This window comes from Entelurus aequoreus, linkage group LG12 (assembly GCF_033978785.1).
Source record: "Entelurus aequoreus isolate RoL-2023_Sb linkage group LG12, RoL_Eaeq_v1.1, whole genome shotgun sequence".
Classification (NCBI taxonomy): Eukaryota; Metazoa; Chordata; class Actinopteri; order Syngnathiformes; family Syngnathidae; genus Entelurus; species Entelurus aequoreus.
In genome coordinates, this window is record NC_084742.1 from 53935927 (window position 1) to 53954679 (window position 18753).

The 18753-nt window shown below is 40.0% G+C and overlaps 1 protein-coding gene across 3 annotated transcripts in view; it reads right to left on the reverse strand.

The window, feature by feature from the left end:
* The window catches only part of osbpl8 (oxysterol binding protein-like 8), a 180908-nt gene that overhangs the window by 126100 nt on the left and 36055 nt on the right, over window positions 1-18753 (reverse strand). The window lies entirely within an intron of this gene.

The following is an 18753-nucleotide window of genomic DNA, read 5'->3' on the forward strand; positions in this document are numbered from 1 at the left end:
CTGTAGTTACCGACAGTGGTTTTCTGAAGTGTTCCTGAGCCCATGTGGTGATATCCTTTACTCACTGATGTCGCTTTTTGATGCAGTACCACCAGAGGGATCGAGGGTCACAGGCATTCAATGTTGGTTTTCGGCCTTGCCGCTGATTTCTCCAGATTCTCTGAACCTTTTGATGATATTACGGACGGTAGATGGTGAAATCCCTAAATTCTTTGCAATAGCTCGTTAAGAAATGTTGCGGCAACATGGTTGTTCACGTTTTTCCAGAGTACCAAAAGGACTTAAAGGGACTTTTGTGTGTGCGTGCAGGCCGGTGCGGTGACAGTTCAGCTTTTGGTTGTTGTTTTGATCATAGCTTCCTTATGTAAAAAATTCCATCTAATATACCGAAAAAAATTGTCTGATTACAAGAACATTTTGAATAGTAAAATGCCTTTTGTTCAACCCCGCTGTGTCCTGTTTTTGGAAACCATCATGTTTTCCAGTTTCTCCCCGTTCTTCAACAAGGATGATGTCTTGTATGTATTCCTTGTCCACTGGTCCCACCACACAGCACATCAATATGGTGAATATCTACACGCATGCCACAGTGGGCAGGTGGACATCTTGGCAATAAAATAGTCACTCAATCTTTCAAAGAAGAAAACACTAACACACACGACTGATGTGTGTCGAGGAGCTGTCACAGTGTGCTTCAGCAATCAAGTCTATGAATCAGCAGAGTGGGAGGTGGGGAAACAACAGAAATCAAGATAACAAACCCAGTTTTTTGCTACAGAGATAAGAGACATGTGGATGTTGTTCTACTGTTAGTCTGCTGGTACTTCTAGTTGTACCTCCTCCTGGAGCAAATACTGGACTTTTACCTCAGTCTTAGTCAGAACTTTATAAGCGTGTACCTAAATGTTGTCCTCCTATGCCGACTTACGTGGCAAACTGAAGTTGTTTCTATAAGTGTCTATATTAGCTATATTAGCCTACTATCAAAATGACTTTAAAAGTCTTATATACGTGTTATAATGAAGACAACACATGATGTAAGGGTCTATATTTGTTATATTAGCCTACCATCAAAATGACTTTAAAAGTCTTATAAATGTGTTATTATGAAGACAACACATGATGTAAGTGTCTATATTAGCCTACTATCAAAATGACTTAAAAGTCTAATATAAGTGTTATAATGAAGACAACACATGATGTAAGTGTCAATATTAGCCTACTATCAAAATTACTTTTAAAGTCTTACATACATGTTATAATGAAGACATAAGTGTCTATATTAGCCTACTATCAAAATGACTTTAAAAGTCTTATATATGTGTTATAATGATGACAACACATGATGTAAGTGTCTATCCATCCATTTTCTACCACTTGTCCCTTTCGGAGTCGCAGGTGGTGCTGGAGCCTATCTATAAAAGTTATATTAGCCTACTATCAAAATGACTTTAAAATTATTATATAAGTGTTATAATGAAGACAACACATGATGTAAGTGTCTATATTAGTTGTATTAACCTACTATCAAAATGAATTTAAAAGTCTTATATAAGTGTTATAATGAAGGCAACACATGATGTAAGTGTCTATATTACCTATATTAGCCTACTATCAAAATGAATTTAAAAGTCTTATATAAGTGTTATAATGAAGGCAACACATGATGTAAGTGTCTATATTAGCTATATTAGCCTACTATCGGGCAGCACGGTGGCAGAGGGGTTAGTGCGTCTGCCTCACAATACGAAGGTCCTGAGTAGTCGTGAGTTCAATCCCGGCCTCTGGATCTTTCTGTGTGGAGTTTGCATGTTCTCCCCGTGACTGCGTGGGTTCCCTCCGGGTACTCCGGCTTCCTCCCACCTCCAAAGACATGCACCTGGGGATAGGTTGATTGGCAACACTAAATTGGCCCTAGTGTGTGAATGTTGTCTGTCTATCTGTGTTGGCCCTGCGATGAGGTGGCGACTTGTCCAGGGTGTACCCCGCCTTCCGCCTGATTGTAGCTGAGATAGGCTCCAGCACCCCCCGCGACCCCGAAGGGAATAAGCGGTAGAAAATGGATAGCCTACTATCAAAATGAATTTAAAAGTCTTATATAAGTGTTATAATGAAGGCAACACATGATGTAAGTGTCTATATTAGCTATATTAGCCTACTATCAAAATGACTTTAAAAGTCTTATATAAGTGTTATAATGAAGGCAACACATGATGTAAGTGTCTATATTAGCTATATTAGCCTACTATCAAAATGACTTTAAAAGTCTTATATATGTGATATAATGAAGACAACACATGATGTAAATGTCTATCCATCCATCCATCCATTTCCTACCGCTTGTCCCTTTCGGGGTCGCAGGGGGTGCTGGAGCCTATCTATAAAAGTTATATTAGACCAACTATCAATATGACTTTAAAAGTCTTAAATAAGTGTTATAATGAAGACAAAACATGATGTAAGTGTCTATATTAGCTATATTAGCCTACTATCAAAATGACTTTAAAAGTCTTAAATAAGTGTTATAATGAAGACAACACATGATGTAAGTGTCTATATTAGCTATATTAGCCTACTATCAAAATGACTTTAAAAGTCTTATATAAGTGTTATAATGAAGACAACACATGATGTAAGTGTCTATATTAGCTATATTAGCCTACTATCAAAATGACTTTAAAAGTCTTAAATAAGTGTTATAATGAAGACAACACATGATGTAAGTGTCTATATTAACTATATTAGCCTACTATCAAAATGAATTTAAAAGTCTTATATAAGTGTTATAATGAAGACAACACATGATGCAAGTGTCTATATTAGTTATATTAGCCTACTATCAAAATGACTTTAAAAGTCTTATATAAGTGTTATAATGAAGACAACACATGATGTAAGTGTCTATATTAGCTATATTAGCCTACTATCAAAATGACTTTAAAAGTCTTATATATGTGTTATAATGAAGACAACACATGATGTAAATGTCTATCCATCCATCCATCCATTTCCTACCGCTTGTCCCTTTCGGGGTCGCAGGGGGTGCTGGAGCCTATCTATAAAAGTTATATTAGACCAACTATCAATATGACTTTAAAAGTCTTAAATAAGTGTTATAATGAAGACAACACATGATGTAAGTGTCTATATTAGCTATATTAGCCTACTATCAAAATGACTTTAAAAGTCTTATATAAGTGTTATAATGAAGACAACACATGATGTAAGTGTCTATATTAGTTATATTAGCCTACTATCAAAATGACTTTAAAAGTCTTATATAAGTGTTATAATGAAGACAACACATGATGTAAGTGTCTATATTAGCCTACTATCAAAATTACTTTTAAAGTCTTACATACATGTTATAATGAAGACAACTCATGATTCTGTTTATCAGAATCAGAATCAGAATCAAAATACTTTTATTGCCATTGTTTGAGAACGGGTTCACAAACTAGGAATTTTTCTTGGTGCAAACGTGCGACATAAAACACATATAACACATATTTGGTATAAAAAGAGCTGTGACTGAGCTATCAGATAGACTTAGAAGGAATTCAAGGAATTCAAGGAGCTGCTGTTAGGAGTTCTTGTTCATTTGCCTGATGGCCGAGGGGAAAAAACTGTTCAGGTGGCGGGAGGTGTGGGTCTGGATGGAGCGTAGTCTCCTGCCTGAGGGGAGAGGGGAGAATAGTGTGTGTCCAGGGTGAGAAGAGTCAGCTGTGATCCGACCCACACGCCTCCTGGTCCTGGAGGAGAACAAGTCCTGGAGGGATGGGAGCTTGCAGCCAATCACCTTCTCAGCAGCACGTACGATGCGCTGCAGTCTATTCTTATCCTGGACTGTGGCGCCGGGGAACCACACTGTGATGGAGGAGGTCAGGATGGACTCTATGATGGCTGAGTAAAACTGCACCAGCATCTTGGTCAGCACCTTAAGTTTCCTCAGCTGCCGCAGGAAGTACATCCTCTGCTGGGCCTTCTTGATGAGGGAGCTGATGGTCAGCTCCCACTTGAGGTCCTGGGTGATGATGGTGCCCAAGAAACGGAAGGAGTCCACAATGGGGACGGGGGTGGGAGAGTCAATCAGGGTGAGGGGGGATGGTGGGGCTGTGACTTTCCTGAAGTCCATGATCATCTCCACTGTTTTCTGGGCGTTCAGCTCCAGGTTGTTGAGGCTGCACCAGGACGTCAGCCGGTCCACCTCTCTCCTGTAGGCGGACTCATCGCCATTCGAGATGAGCCCGATGAGGGTGGTGTCATCCGCAAACTTGAGCAGTTTTACGGATTGGTGACTGGAGGTGCAGCAGTTTGTATACAGGGAGAAGAGCCAGGGGGAGAGTACACAGCCCTGAGGAGTACCAGTGATTGTGGTTCGACTGTCCGAGACAATCTTCCCCAGCCGTACGTGCTGTCTTCGGTCTGTCAGGAAGTCATTAATCCAACTGCAGAGGGAGTCGGGCACGCTGAGCTGGTAGAGCTTGTCTCGTAGCAGTCCAGGGAGGATGGTGTTGAAGGCAGAGCTGAAGTCCACAAACAGGATCCTAGCGTAGGTTCCTGGGGAGTCCAGATGCTCCAGGATGAAGTGGAGGGCCAGGTTCACTGCATCATCCACAGACCTGTTGGCTCTGTAGGCGAACTGCAGTGGGTCCAGGAGGGGGGCGGTGATGTCCTTGAGGTGGGGCAGGACCAAGCGCTCAAAGGACTTCATGACCACAGACGTCAGCGCGACCGGCCTGTAGTCATTTAGTCCTGTGATCCGTGCTTTCTTGGGGACAGGGACAATGGTAGAGGTCTTAAAGCAGGACGGCACGCGGCATAGCTCCAGAGAGGTGTTAAAAATGTCAGTGAAGACAGGAGCCAGCTGGTCCGCACAGTGTCTGAGAGTGGAGGGGGAGACACCATCCGGCCCGGGGGCCTTCCGCCCTTAGACCTCTCCAAACTGCCGCAGAATCATTGGAGCGGAACTGTTCCTGTAGATGGTTAGAGTACACAGATTTAGCTTTCTCCACTTCCCTGGTGAAGTGGTACTTCGCTTCTCTGTATGTACTTCGGTCCCCGCTTCTCCACGCAGCCTCCTTCTTCTTGCGCAGCTGTCGGAGCTTGGGTGTGAACCAGGGCTTGTCGTTGTTATAACAAACCCTGGTGCGCGTTGGAATGATGTGCGCCTCATTGAACTGTATGCATGAGGTCACAGTGTCCGTATACTCGTCCAGATTGTTCGTGGCCGCTCCAAATGCCTCCCAGTCTGTCGTTTCCCAACAAGCACGCAACTCGTCCACAGACTCGGCGGTGAAACACTTAATGTTCCTCATAACAGGTTTAGCCAGTTTCAGTCTCTGTCTGTATGAAGGGATTAAGTGCACCATCACGTGATCTGATAGTCCAAGAGCAGCGCGCGGGACTGCATGAAAAGCCTTGCTCAAGGTAGTGTAGCAGTGATCCAGCGTGTTCTCCTCTCTAGTCGGGCATGTAATAAACTGTCTATACTTTGGTAATTCCTGACTCAAATTTCCCTTGTTAAAGTCACCAAGCACGATAACAAGAGAGTCAGGAAAAGACCGTTCCACATGTAAGATCTGTCCTGCGAGCGCGCGCTGAGCGTCATGCACGTCCGCGCCGGGCGGGATGTAAACAGCCACGAGAATGAATGAAACAATCTCACGCGGTGAGTAAAAGGGCTTACAGTGGATGAAGAAATATATTAGCTATATTAGCCTACTATCAAAATGACTTTAAAAGTCCTAAATAAGTGTTATAATGAAGACAACACATGATGTAAGTGTCTATATTAGCTATATTAGCCTACTATCAAAATGACTTTAAAAGTCTTATATAAGTGTTATAATGAAGACAACACATGATGTAAGTGTCTATATTAGCTATATTAGCCTACTATCAAAATGACTTTAAAAGTCTTATATAAGTGTTATAATGAAGATAACACATGATGTAAGTGTCTATATTAGCCTACTATCAAAATTACTTTTAAAGTCCTACATACATGTTATAATGAAGACAACTCATGATGTAAGTGTTTATATTAGCTATATTAGCCTTCTATCAAAATGACTTTAAAAGTCTTATATATGTGTTATAATAAAGACAACACATGATGCGAGTGTCTATCCATCCATTCATTTTATACCGCTTCACCCTGTCAGGGTCGCAGGGGGTGCTGGAGCCTATCTATAAAAGTTATATTAGCCTACTATCAAAATGACTTTAAAAGTCTTATATAAGTGTTATAATGAAGACAACACATGATGTAAGTGTCTATATTAGCTATATTAGCCTACTATCAAAATGACTTTAAAAGTGTTATGTACGTGTTAAAATGAAGACAACTCATTAAGTAAGTGTCTATCCATCCATCCATCCATCCATGTTCTACCGCTTGTCCCTTTCGGAGTCGCAGAGAGTGCTGGAGCCTATCTATAAAAGGTATATTAGCCTACTATCAAAATGACTTTAAAAGTATTATATAAGTGTTATAATGAAGACAACACATGATGTACGGTAAGTGTCTATATCAGTTATATTAGCCTACTATCAAAATTACTTTAAAAGTCTTATATAAGTGTTATAATGAAGACAACACATGATGTGTCTATATTAGCTATATTAGCCTACTATCAAAATGACTTTAAACGTCTTATGTAAGCATTATAATGAAGACAACACATAATGTAAGTGTATATAAAAACCAAATTAGCCTACTATCAAAATGACTTTTAGTGTCTTATATAAGTGTTATAATGAAGACAACACATGATGTAAGTGTTTATATTAGCTATATTAGACTACTATCAAAATGACTTTAAAAGTGTTATATAAGTGTTATGATGAAGACAACACATGGTATAAGTGTAGGATTAAATAAGCTCTGCTTCCTCCTCCTCCTTTTCAGACATGTTGTCATGAAAACAAATTATGCAATTGTATGCATGTTGGCAATAAAGCGACACCATAACCAGGATACAAAACCCAAAACCAGTAAAGTTGGCACGTTGTGTAAATCGTGAATAAAAACAGAATACAATGATTTGCAAATCTGCAAAGACCAGATACTTACCGCTGGAAGTGGTAAACTTTGTTATTTTTTGCAAATATTAGCTTATTTGGAATTTGATGCCTGCAACATGTTTCAAAAAAGCTGGCACAAGTGGCAAAAAAGACTGAGAAAGTTGAGGAATGCTCATCAAACACTTATTTGGAACATCCCACAGGTGAACGGGCTAATTGGGAACAAGTGGGTGTCATGATTGGGTATAAAAGCAGCTTCCATGAAATGCTCAGTCATTCACAAACAAGAACGGGGCGAGGGTCACCACTTTGTCAACAAATGCGTGAGCAAATTGTTGAACAGTTTAAGAACAACATTTCTCAACCAACTATTGCAAGGAATTTAGGGATTTCACCATCTACGCTCCGTAATATCATCAAAAGGTTCAGAGAATCTGGAGAAATCACTGCACGTAAGCAATTATATTACAGACTTTGGATCCCTCAGGCGGTACTGCATCAAAAAACGACATCAGTGTGTAAAGGATATCACCACATGGGCTCAGGAACACTTCAGAAAACCACTATCAGTAACTACAGTTGGTCGCTACATCTGTAAGTGCAAGTTAAAACTCTACTATGCAAAGCCAAAGCCATTTATCAACAACACCCAGAAACGCCGCCGGCTCCGTTGGGCCCGAGCTCATCTAAGATGGACTGATACAAAGTGGAAAAGTGTTCTGTGGTCTGACGAGTCCACATTTCAAATTTTTTTTGGAAACTGTAGACGTCGTGTCCTCCGGACCAAAGAGGAAAAGAACCATCCGGATTGTTCTAGGCGCAAAGTGTAAAAGCCAGCATGTGTGATGGTATGGGGGTGTATTAGTGCCCAAGACATGGGTAACTTACACATCTGTGAAGGCGCCATTAATGCTGAAAGGTACATACAGGTTTTGGAGCAACATATGTTGCCATCCAAGCAACGTTACCATGGACGCCCCTGCTTATTTCAGCAAGACAATGCCAAGCCGTGTGTTTCAACAGCGTGGCTTCATAGCAAAAGAGTGCTGGTACTAGACTGGCCTGCCTGTAGTCCAGACCTGTCTCCCATTGAAAATGTGTGGCGCATTATGAAGCCTAAAATAGCACAACTTAAGCTGTACATCAAGCAAGAATGGGAAAGAATTCCACCTGAAAAGCTTCAAAAATGTGTCTCCTCAGTTCCCAAATGTTTACTGAGTGTTGTTAAAAGGAAATGCCATGTAACAGAGTGGTTAAAATTCCCCTAAGTTAATGATTATTTGCACAAAAAAAAGAAGTTTCTCAGTGTGAACATGAAATATCTTGTCTTTGCAGTCTATTCAATTGAATATAAGTTGAAAAGGATTTGCAAATCATTGTATTCTGTTTTCATTTACCATTTACACAACGTGACAACTCCACTGGTTTTGGGGTTTGTAGAAGGTGGAAAGAGGAATACAAGCTGGACAGTCACAAAAGTCTGCCAAAGTACCAACTCTCCACTTCAAACTAATGGAAGAATTTATAGGAAATACTCCTGACCTACACCATATAAAACTGTGAGTCAAACTGAGGTTCCTCCAGTTAACCATTGTTGGGGGGGGAAGCGGAGGAAGTTGCAGTTTTTTGCAGCCATGAAATCACGTGCTTGTCCCAGTTTGGTACACGCTGCAGGGGAAACATGTCGCTCACAGGATGCAAGAATGTTCATCAAACACGTGAGCGGGGACATCACAAGGGGCATCCAACAGCGTGCTCGCGGTGCAACGCCACCACGTCCTCGCCATTCGGTGCACCGAGGGAACAAAACGCAGAGTGATGTCATAAAACTGCCTACTTTTTTTTTTTTTTTTTTAACAATACAATATAATGTACTACTAAAACTACAGTAGTTTTATAAAGTAATAATTTACTGCATTTACCTTGGAGAGTGGGCTTCTATGGTATCTGTTTCTCCGTCAAACACACCATCAGCAGCTTCTCTATCTTTTTCATGGATTAATGTCCGCGGTTTGAATATTATTTCAGCATTCTTGGCTGGCGTTAGACTCGTTCTGCTTCAGTACGGTGCAGACATCAGTGTGTAAAGGATATCACCACATGGGCTCAGGAACACTTCAGAAAACCACTGTCAGTAACTACAGTTCGTCACTACAAGTTAAAACTCTACTATCCAAAGCCAAAGCCATTTATCAACAACACCCAGAAACTTTATAAATACTCTCATATTGCTTTGCCAAGTTGGCGACACGCTCTGTCATGTTTTTGATGATTTATTTTTCTTTTTTCTTTTCTTTTTTATAATATTTATTTGTTCATTTGATAGGGAAATCATAATACAGGTACTGAGAAACAGACACTCCCTTCCCCCCAAAAAAATAAAATCAAAAGAAAATAAAAAAAAAACAAAAAAAACAAATAATAAATACAAATAAATTAATAAATAAAAACCCTCCGCACCCTCCCATAAAACTGCCTACTTTTTGAACTTGATGGTTTCCTTTGAATAAATCACACACTGCTGGCAGTTAATTCTCCAATAAATACAATAATAATACAGACACGGTAGGAATCTTTGGACACCTCAAAATTCCAATCCGATTACAATTCAGAGGCATCGATTTGATTATAAATTGAATATTGATGCATCTTTATTCGTGTATACGCATGAAAAACTGCTGACGTAAGCTGTAATGTCATATTGCGCCATTTTCGGATACAATGTCTCACACCATAGATGTATGTAGATATATATACAAACCCCAAAAGCAGTGAAGTTGTCACATTGTGTAAATGGTAAATAAAAAGAGAATACAATGATTTGCAAATCCTTTTCAACTTATATTCAATTGAATAGACTGCAAAGACAAGATATTTCATGTTCGAACTGGTAAACAGTCTAGTACTCGCACAGAATGTGGCTTGGCATTGTCTTGCTGAAATAAGCAGGGGCGTCTATGAAAAAGACGTTACTTGGATGGCAACATATGTTGCTCCAAAACCTGTATGTACCTTTCAGCATTAATGGTGCCTTCACAGATGTGTAAGTTACCCATGTCTTGGGCACTAATACACCCCCATACCATCACAGATGCTGGCTTTTACACTTTGCGCCTAGAACAATCCGGATTGGTTCTTTTCCTATTTGTTCCGGAGGACACAACGTTTCCAAAAACAATTTGAAATGTGGACACGTCAGACCACAGAACACTTTTCCACTTTGCATCAGTCCATCTTAGATGAGCTACGGCCCAGCGAAGCCGGCGGCGTTTCTGGGTGTTGTTGATTAATGGCGTTCGCTTTGCATAGTAGAGTTTTAACTTGCACTTACAGATGTAGCGACCAACTGTAGTTACTGACAGTGGTTTTCTGAAGTGTTCCTGAGCCCATATGGTGATATCCTTTACACAATGATGTCGCTTTTTGATGCAGTACCGCATGAGGGAACCAAGGTCACAGGCATTCAATGTTGGTTTTCGACCTTGCCGCTGATCTCTCCGGATACTCTGAATCTTTTGATGATATTACGGACCGTAGATGGTGAAATCCTTACATCCCTTGCAATAACTCGTTGAGAAATGTCGTTCCGACAATTTGCTCACGCATCTGTTCACAAAGTGGTAACCCTAGCCCCATCCTTGTTTGTGATTGTATCCTTTACACGCTGATGTCGCTTTTTGATGCAGTACCGGGATCGAAGGTCACGGGCATTCAATGTTGGTTTTCAGCCTTGCCGCTTATGTGCAGTGATTTCTCCAGAGTCTCTGAACCTTTTGATGATATTACGGAGCGTAGATGGTGAAATCCCTAAATTACTTGCAATAGCTGGTTGAGAAATGTTGCTCCTAAACAATTTGCCTACGCATTTGTTGACAAAGTGGTGACCCTCGCCCCATCCTTGTTTGTGAATGACTGAGCATTTCATGGAAGCTGCTTTTATACCCAATCATGGCACCCACCTGTTCCCAATTAGCCTGTTCACCTGTGGGATGTTCCAAATAAGTGTTTGATGAGCATTCCTCAACTTTCTCAGTCCTTTTTGCCACTTGCGCCAGCTTTTTTGAAACATGTTGCAAATATTATTATCAATAAATAAATATATATAAATAAAATAAAAAAGTTTACCAGTTGGAACATTAAATATTTTGTCTTTGCAGTCTATTCAATTAAATATAAGTAGAAAAGGATTTGCAACTCACTGTATTCTGTTTTTATTTACCATTTACACAACGTGACAACTTCACTGGTTTTGGGTTTTGTATTTAAATACAAACCCCGTTTCCATATGAGTTGGGAAATTGTGTTAGATGTAAATATGAACGGAATACAATAATTTGCAAATCATTTTGAACCCATATTCAGTTGAATATGCTACAAAGACAACATATTTGATGTTCAAACTGATAAACATTTTTAGAATTTGATGCCAGCAACACGTGACAAAGAAGTTGGGAAAGGTGGCAATAAATACTGATAAAGTTGAGGAATGCTCATCAAACACTTATTTGGAACATCCCACAGGTGAACAGGCTAATTGGGAACAGGTGGGTGCCATGATTGGGTATAAAAGCAGCTTCCATGAAATGCTCAGTCATTCACAAACAAGGACAGGGCGAGGGTCACCACTTTGTCAACAAATGCGTGAGCAAATTGTTGAACAGTTTAAGAAAAACCTTTCTCAACCAGCTATTGCAAGGAATTTAGGGATTTCACCATCTACGCTCCGTAATATCATCAAAGAGTTCAGAGAATCTGGAGAAATCCCTGCACGTAAGCAGCTAAGCCCGTGACCTTCCATCCCTCAGGCTGTACTGCATCAACAAGCGACATCCGTGTGTAAAGGATATCACCACATGGGCTTAAGAACACTTCAGAAACCCACTGTCAGTAACTACAGTTGGTCGCTACATCTGTAAGTGCAAGTTAAAACTCTCCTACGCAAGGCGAAAACCGTTTATCAACAACAACCAGAAACGCTGTCGGCTTCGCTGGGCCTGAATTAATCTAAGATGGAATGATGTGAAGTAGAAAAGTGTTCTGTGGTCTGACGAGTCCACATTTCAAATTGTTTTTGGAAACTGTGGACGTCGTGTCCTCCGGACCAAAGAGGAAAAGAACCATCCGGATTGTTATAGGCGCAAAGTGTAAAAGCCAGCATCTGTGATGGTATGGGGGTGTATTAGTGCCCAAGACATGGGTAACTTACACATCTGTGAAGGCACCATTAATGCTGAAAGGTACATACAGGTTTTGGAGCAACATATGTTGCCATCCAAGCAACGTTACCATGGACGCCCCTGCTTATTTCAGCAAGACAATGCCAAGCCACGTGTTACATCAACGTGGCTTCATAGTAAAAGAGTGCGGGTACTAGACTGGCCTGCCTGTAGTCCAGACCTGTCTCCCATTGAAAATGTGTGGCGCATTATGAAGCCTAAAATAGCACAACGGAGACCCCCGGACTGTTGAACAACTTAAGCTGTACATCAAGCAAGAATGGGAAAGAATTCCACCTGAGAAGCTTAAAAAAATGTGTCTCCTCAGTTCCCAAACGTTTACTGAGTGTTGTTAAAAGGAAAGGCCATGTAACACAGTGGTGAACATGCCCTTTCCCAACTACTTTGGCACGTGTTGCAGCCATGAAATTGTAAGTTAATTATTATTTGCAAAAAAATAAAATAAAGTTTATGAGTTTGAACATCAAATATCTTGTCTTTGTAGTGCATTCAATTGAATATGAGTTGAAAAGGATTTGCAAATCATTGTATTCCGTTTATATTTACATCTAACACAATTTCCCAACTCATATGGAAACGGGGTTTGTATACATATAGTATACCAAGGTGCCTATTCATATCTTTGACTCTCAATGTCGCGGGGGGTGCTGGAGCCTATCTCAGCTACAATCGGGCGGAAGGCGGGGTACACCCTGGACAAGTCGCCACCTCATCGCAGGGCCAACACAGATAAACAGACAACATTCACACTCACATTCACACAATAAGCGGTAGAAAATGGATGGATGGATGGACTCTCAATGTCTGCTGACTTCTCGTCTACTTGCTAGTTTCCTCTTCTCAGCTGTGGTTCCAGTTAGACTTTTGTTGAATTGTACAAATCATTTCTTATTTTCTTATTTCACAACTATAAACCGACCACACACAAAATGAACTGCACAACCAGAAAACCTGTGGTCAGTGAAGTTGTTGTCAGTGTTGTACTGTGTAGCGTCACACCCCTAATGTGTGCCAGAAAGTCCCGACTGATGGACTGTAAAAGATTTGTATGGGTTGTCCTCAAAATTCTACACACAATACCCCATGATGACAATGTGTCAGTTTTTTTTTTAACAATTTTCTGCAAATTTATTAAAAATCAAATGTAGGAAATACATAAGTATTGACAGCCTTTGTGATCTCAGGTGCATCCTGTTTCAACTGGTCATCCTTAAGATGTTCCTACAGCTTCATTAGAGTCCACCTGGTTAGCACAGATGGTTGGACATGATTTGGAAAGTCCTTTGGTCCCAAACCTGACAGTGCATAGCAGAGCACAAACCAAGCATGAAGTCCAAGGAATAGTCCGTAGACCTCCAGGACACAAATCTGGGGAAGGGTGGAGAAAAATATCTGCTGCCTTGAAGGTCCCGATGAGCAAAGTGGCCTCCATCATCGGTACATGGAAGATGTTTGGAACCACCAGGACTCTTCCAAGAACTGGCCGGCCGTCGAAACTGAGCGATCGGGGGAGATGACCAAGACCATGGTCACTCTGTCAGAGCCACAGCATTCCTCTGTGACCTTCCAGAAGGACAATCCACCAATCAGGCCTGTATGGTAGAGTGGCCAGACAGAAGCCATTTCTTAGTCAAAGGTTTGCCAAAATGCCCCTGAGAGACTCTCAAGACCATGAGAAATTAAATTATCTTGTCTGATGAGACAAGGATTGTAGTCTTTGGCCTGAATGTTTGGTGGAAACCAGGCACCGCTCACCACCAGGCCAATGCCATCCCTACAGTGAAGCATGGTGATGGCAGCATCATGCCGTGGGGATGCTTTTCAGCGGCAGGAACTGGGAGACAAGTCAGGATAGAGGGAAAGATGAATGCAGCAATGTACAGAGACATCCTGGATGAAAACCAACATTTCCCATTCGACCTGATGGAGCTTGAGAGGTGCTGCAAAGAGGAATGGGCCAAACTGCCCACAGATAGGTGTGCCAAGCTCGTGGCATCGTATTCAAAAATACTTGAGGATGTAATTGTTGCCTAAGTGCATCAACAAAGTATTGAGAAAAGGGTCTGAATGCTTACGTATGCGGGAATTGTGAGTTTTTTTATTTTGAATAAACCTGCAAAAATGTCTATGTGGAGAGAGAGAGTGTGATCAGCGCGCGTGCAGGAGCAAAGGTCACAGCCTTTGTCCATGGTGCTGAAGACAGAGCACCATCAGACGGGGGCGTGGCATGTGCTGACGGCGAGACACAGCTGGCAGGTGATTAGATTTCACAGGTGGTACGTGTTAATCTAATCATCTGTTGTCTTTAACAGTAAGCAAAAGTCACGTTCTGGGAGAAGGAAACAGTTGATAAAAAATATGAGAATTAAAACTTTGTTAAAACCTGCAAGATTGGATCCTGTGAAGTGTCTGTCAGTGGTACAAACGTTCAGAGAATCTGGAGAAATCACTGCACGTAAGCGATTATATTACGGACCGTAGATCCCTCAGGCAGTATGTGCATCAAACAGCCACATCAGTGTGTAAAGGATATCACCACATGGGCTGAGGAACACTTCAGAAAACCACTGTCAGTAACTACAGTTGGTCGTTACATCTGTAAGTGCAAGTTAAAACTCTACTATGCAAAGCCAAAGCCATTTATCAACAACACCCAGAAACGACGCCGGCTTTGCTGGGCCCAAGCTCATCTAAGATGGACTGATGCAAAGTGGAAAAGTGTTCTGTGGTCTGACGAGTCCACATTTCAAATTGTTTTCGGAAACTTTGGACATCGTGTCCTCTGGATCAAAGAGGAAAAAAAACATCCGGATTGTTCTAGGCGCAAAGTGTAAAAGCCAGCATCTGTGATGGTATGGGGGTGTATTAGTGCCCAAGACATGGGTAACTTACACATCTGTGAAGGCACCATTAATGCTGAAAGGTGTATACAGGTTTTGGAGCAACATATGTTGCCATCCAAGCAACGTTATCATGGACGCCGTTAATCAATAGCACGTCTATGGAAAATCCCTTGTAAATTAGCATCGAGCTAGCGCATTTTGAAAAGTGGAGCCTTGCTGTACTTGCGAGCGCTTTCTTCTTCCTTTGTCGGCCTACAAGATTGTAACATTACCTAAACCACTGGTTCCTAACGTCGGGCCCAACTTTTCCACTACAGAGGGGCCCCGGGGCCCAATCAATTATCAACACTGAATTAGTACTCGTACTCTTGATTGTATTTATATCTAACCTTCTTAGAAAACGTGTTGATCACAAAGACAATTATGAAGGCTTAGGTCAGGCTGATTACAAAAATAATCATATCAACTGCAAAAAAAAGGGACTCATGAAAAACTGATGAAAAATACATTTACCGTATTTTCCGGACCATAGGGTGCACCAGATTTTAAGATGCACTGCCAATGAATGGTCTATTTCTGATCTTTTTTCATATACAAGGCGCACCGGATTATAAGGCGCATTGAAGGAGTCATATTATTATTATTTTTTTCTAAATGTCAAACTATTCCTTGTGGTCTACATAACATGTAATGGTGGCTCTTTGGTCAAAATGTTGCATAGATTATGTTTTACACATCATCTTCAAGCACCATAATAATACATAATACATATAAATACACCATAATAATACTTATACATAATACATATTAATACATTATAATAATACTTATACATAATACATATTAATACACCATCAATCATTCAATCAATGTTTATTTATATAGCCCTACATCACAAGTGTCTCAAAGGGCTGTACAAGCCACAACAACATCCCCGGTACAGAGCCCACATACGGGCAAGAAAAACTCACCCCAGTGGGACGTCAATGTGAATGACTATGAGAAACCTTGGAGAGGACCGCATATGTGGGTAACCCCCCCCCCCTCTAGAGGAGACCGAAAGCAATTGATGTCGAGTGTGTCTGACATAATATTGTCAAAGTCCAACACATCAGCGAAAGTCCAGTCCATGGTAATAATAATAATAATACTTATACATAATACATATTAATACATTATAATAATACTCATACATAATACATATTAATACACCATAATAATACTTATACATAATACATATTAATACATTATAATAATACTCATATGTTGAAGCACACCAAACGGTGCAGCCTACACTTATCTCCTATGTTTGACTGCCATCTACTGCTCATACTTATCATTACACCATGTACCAAATAAAATAGCTTCGAGGTCGGTAAGCTTAACCAGAATTATTCCTTACATTAGGCGCACCGGGTTATAAGGCGCACTGTCGAGTTTTGAGGGGAATAAAATGATTTTAAGTGCGCCTTATAGTCCGGAAAATACGGTACATATAATCACGCAGCACTAAAATGAACGTGTTCTTGCCAAAATAACAATGAATAATAATATATATGGTTCTTCAATAGACTGTCAATAACATTTAAATGCAAATGAAAATACAGCTTCACCACTTTAGTCATATTTTTTGCACCTGAGAACCTTTTCTATGAATTTAGCTCCAGACTTATTATTCTCTGCATTTGACCCATCACCCTTGATCACCCCCCTGGGAGGTGAGGGGAGCAACGAGCAGCAGCGGTGGTCCACGCCCGGGAATCATTTTGGGTGATTTAACCCCCAATACCAACCCTTGATGCTGAGTGCCAAGCAGGGAGGTAATGGGTCCCATTTTTATAGTCTTTGGAATGACTCGGCCGGGGGTTTGAACCCACGACCTACCGATCTCAGGGCGGATACTCAAACCCAGGGGTGTCAAACTGGTTTTCATTAACAGTGGCCCTCAGAGGGCCACTTGTAACAGTGAATATATCATATAGTATATATCTGTATCATGAATCAATTTAAGTGGACCCCGACTTAAACAAGTTGAAAAACTTATTCGGGTGTTACCATTTAGTGGTCAATTGTACGGAATATGTACTTCACTGTGCAACCTACTAATACAAGTTTCAATCAATAATATATACATTTTAAATTGCTTCATTACACAATTTATTGTTATATATTTGTATTAGGGCTGCAACAACTAATCGATTAAATCGATTAAAAACTATTATAAAAATAGTTGGCGATTAATTTAGTCATCGATTCGTTGGATCTATGCTATGCGCATGCGCAGAGGCAATTATTATTTTTATTTTTTTATTTATTTTTATTTTAATTTTTTTTATAAACCTTTATTTATAAACTGCAACATGTACAAACTGCTGAGAAACAATAATCAAAATAAGTATGGTGCCAGTATGCTGTTTTTTTTTTAAATAAAATACTGGAAAGTATAGAAATGTAGTTTGTCTCTTTTATCTGATTATTAATCGATTAATCGAAGTAATAATCGACAGGTTAATCGATTATCAAATTAATCGTTAGTTGCAGCCCTAATTTGTACATACACTCTAAGAAAAAAATTTAGATTTTAGAGTAAAGTTTAGCTGTCGAAATGTTACCATATACTGTACCATGTTTTTTACAATGTACACTACCGTTCAAAAGTTTGGGGTCACATTGAAATGTCCTTATTTTCAATGAAGATAACTTTAAACTAGTCTTAACTTTAAAGAAATACACTCTATACATTGCTAATGTGGTAAATGACTATTGTAGCTGCAAATGTCTGGTTTTTGGTGCAATATCTACATAGGTGTATAGAGGCCCATTTCCAGCAACTATCACTCCAGTGTTCTAATGGTACAATGTGTTTGCTCATTGGTTCAGAAGGCTAATTGATGATTAGAAAACCCTTGTGCAATCATGTTCACACATCTGAAAACAGTTTAGCTCGTTACAGAAGCTATAAAACTGACCTTCCTTTGAGCAGATTGAGTTTCTGGAGCATCACATTTGTGGGGTCAATTAAACGCTCAAAATGGCCAGAAAAGGAGAACTTTCATCTGAAACTCGACAGTCTATTCTTGTTCTTAGAAATGAAGGCTATTCCACAAAATTGTTTGGGTGACCCCAAACTTTTGAACGGTAATGTATACTGTAAATGTAAATGGGAAAACAATACTACTGTTTTACTGTAAAAATCCAAGGTTGTTGTTTTTACGGTGTATTACTGCAACTGAAAAAAACAATATTCTATTTATTTTTGTTTTGTGTTTTTTACCGTAAAATTCTAGAAACTGAGCTACCTATTTTTTTTTTTACCAAAAAATCCTTTTTACATGGTACAATTTGATGGATAAGTTGCTTCAAAATCATGAGCCAAGCAGATATTTAAGTACTTGTTTTGATGTTTGGAATGTGCGATGATATAATATTTGTTGCAATATTAAAGGCCTACTGAAATGAGATTTTCTTATTTAAACGGGGATAGCAGGTCCATTCTATGTGTCATACTTGATCATTTCGCGATATTGCCATATTTTTGCTGAAAGGATTTAGTAGAGAACATCGACGATAAAGTTCGCAACTTTTGGTCGCTGATAAAAAAGCTTTGCCTGTACCGGAAGTAGCATGACGTCACAGGTTGTGGA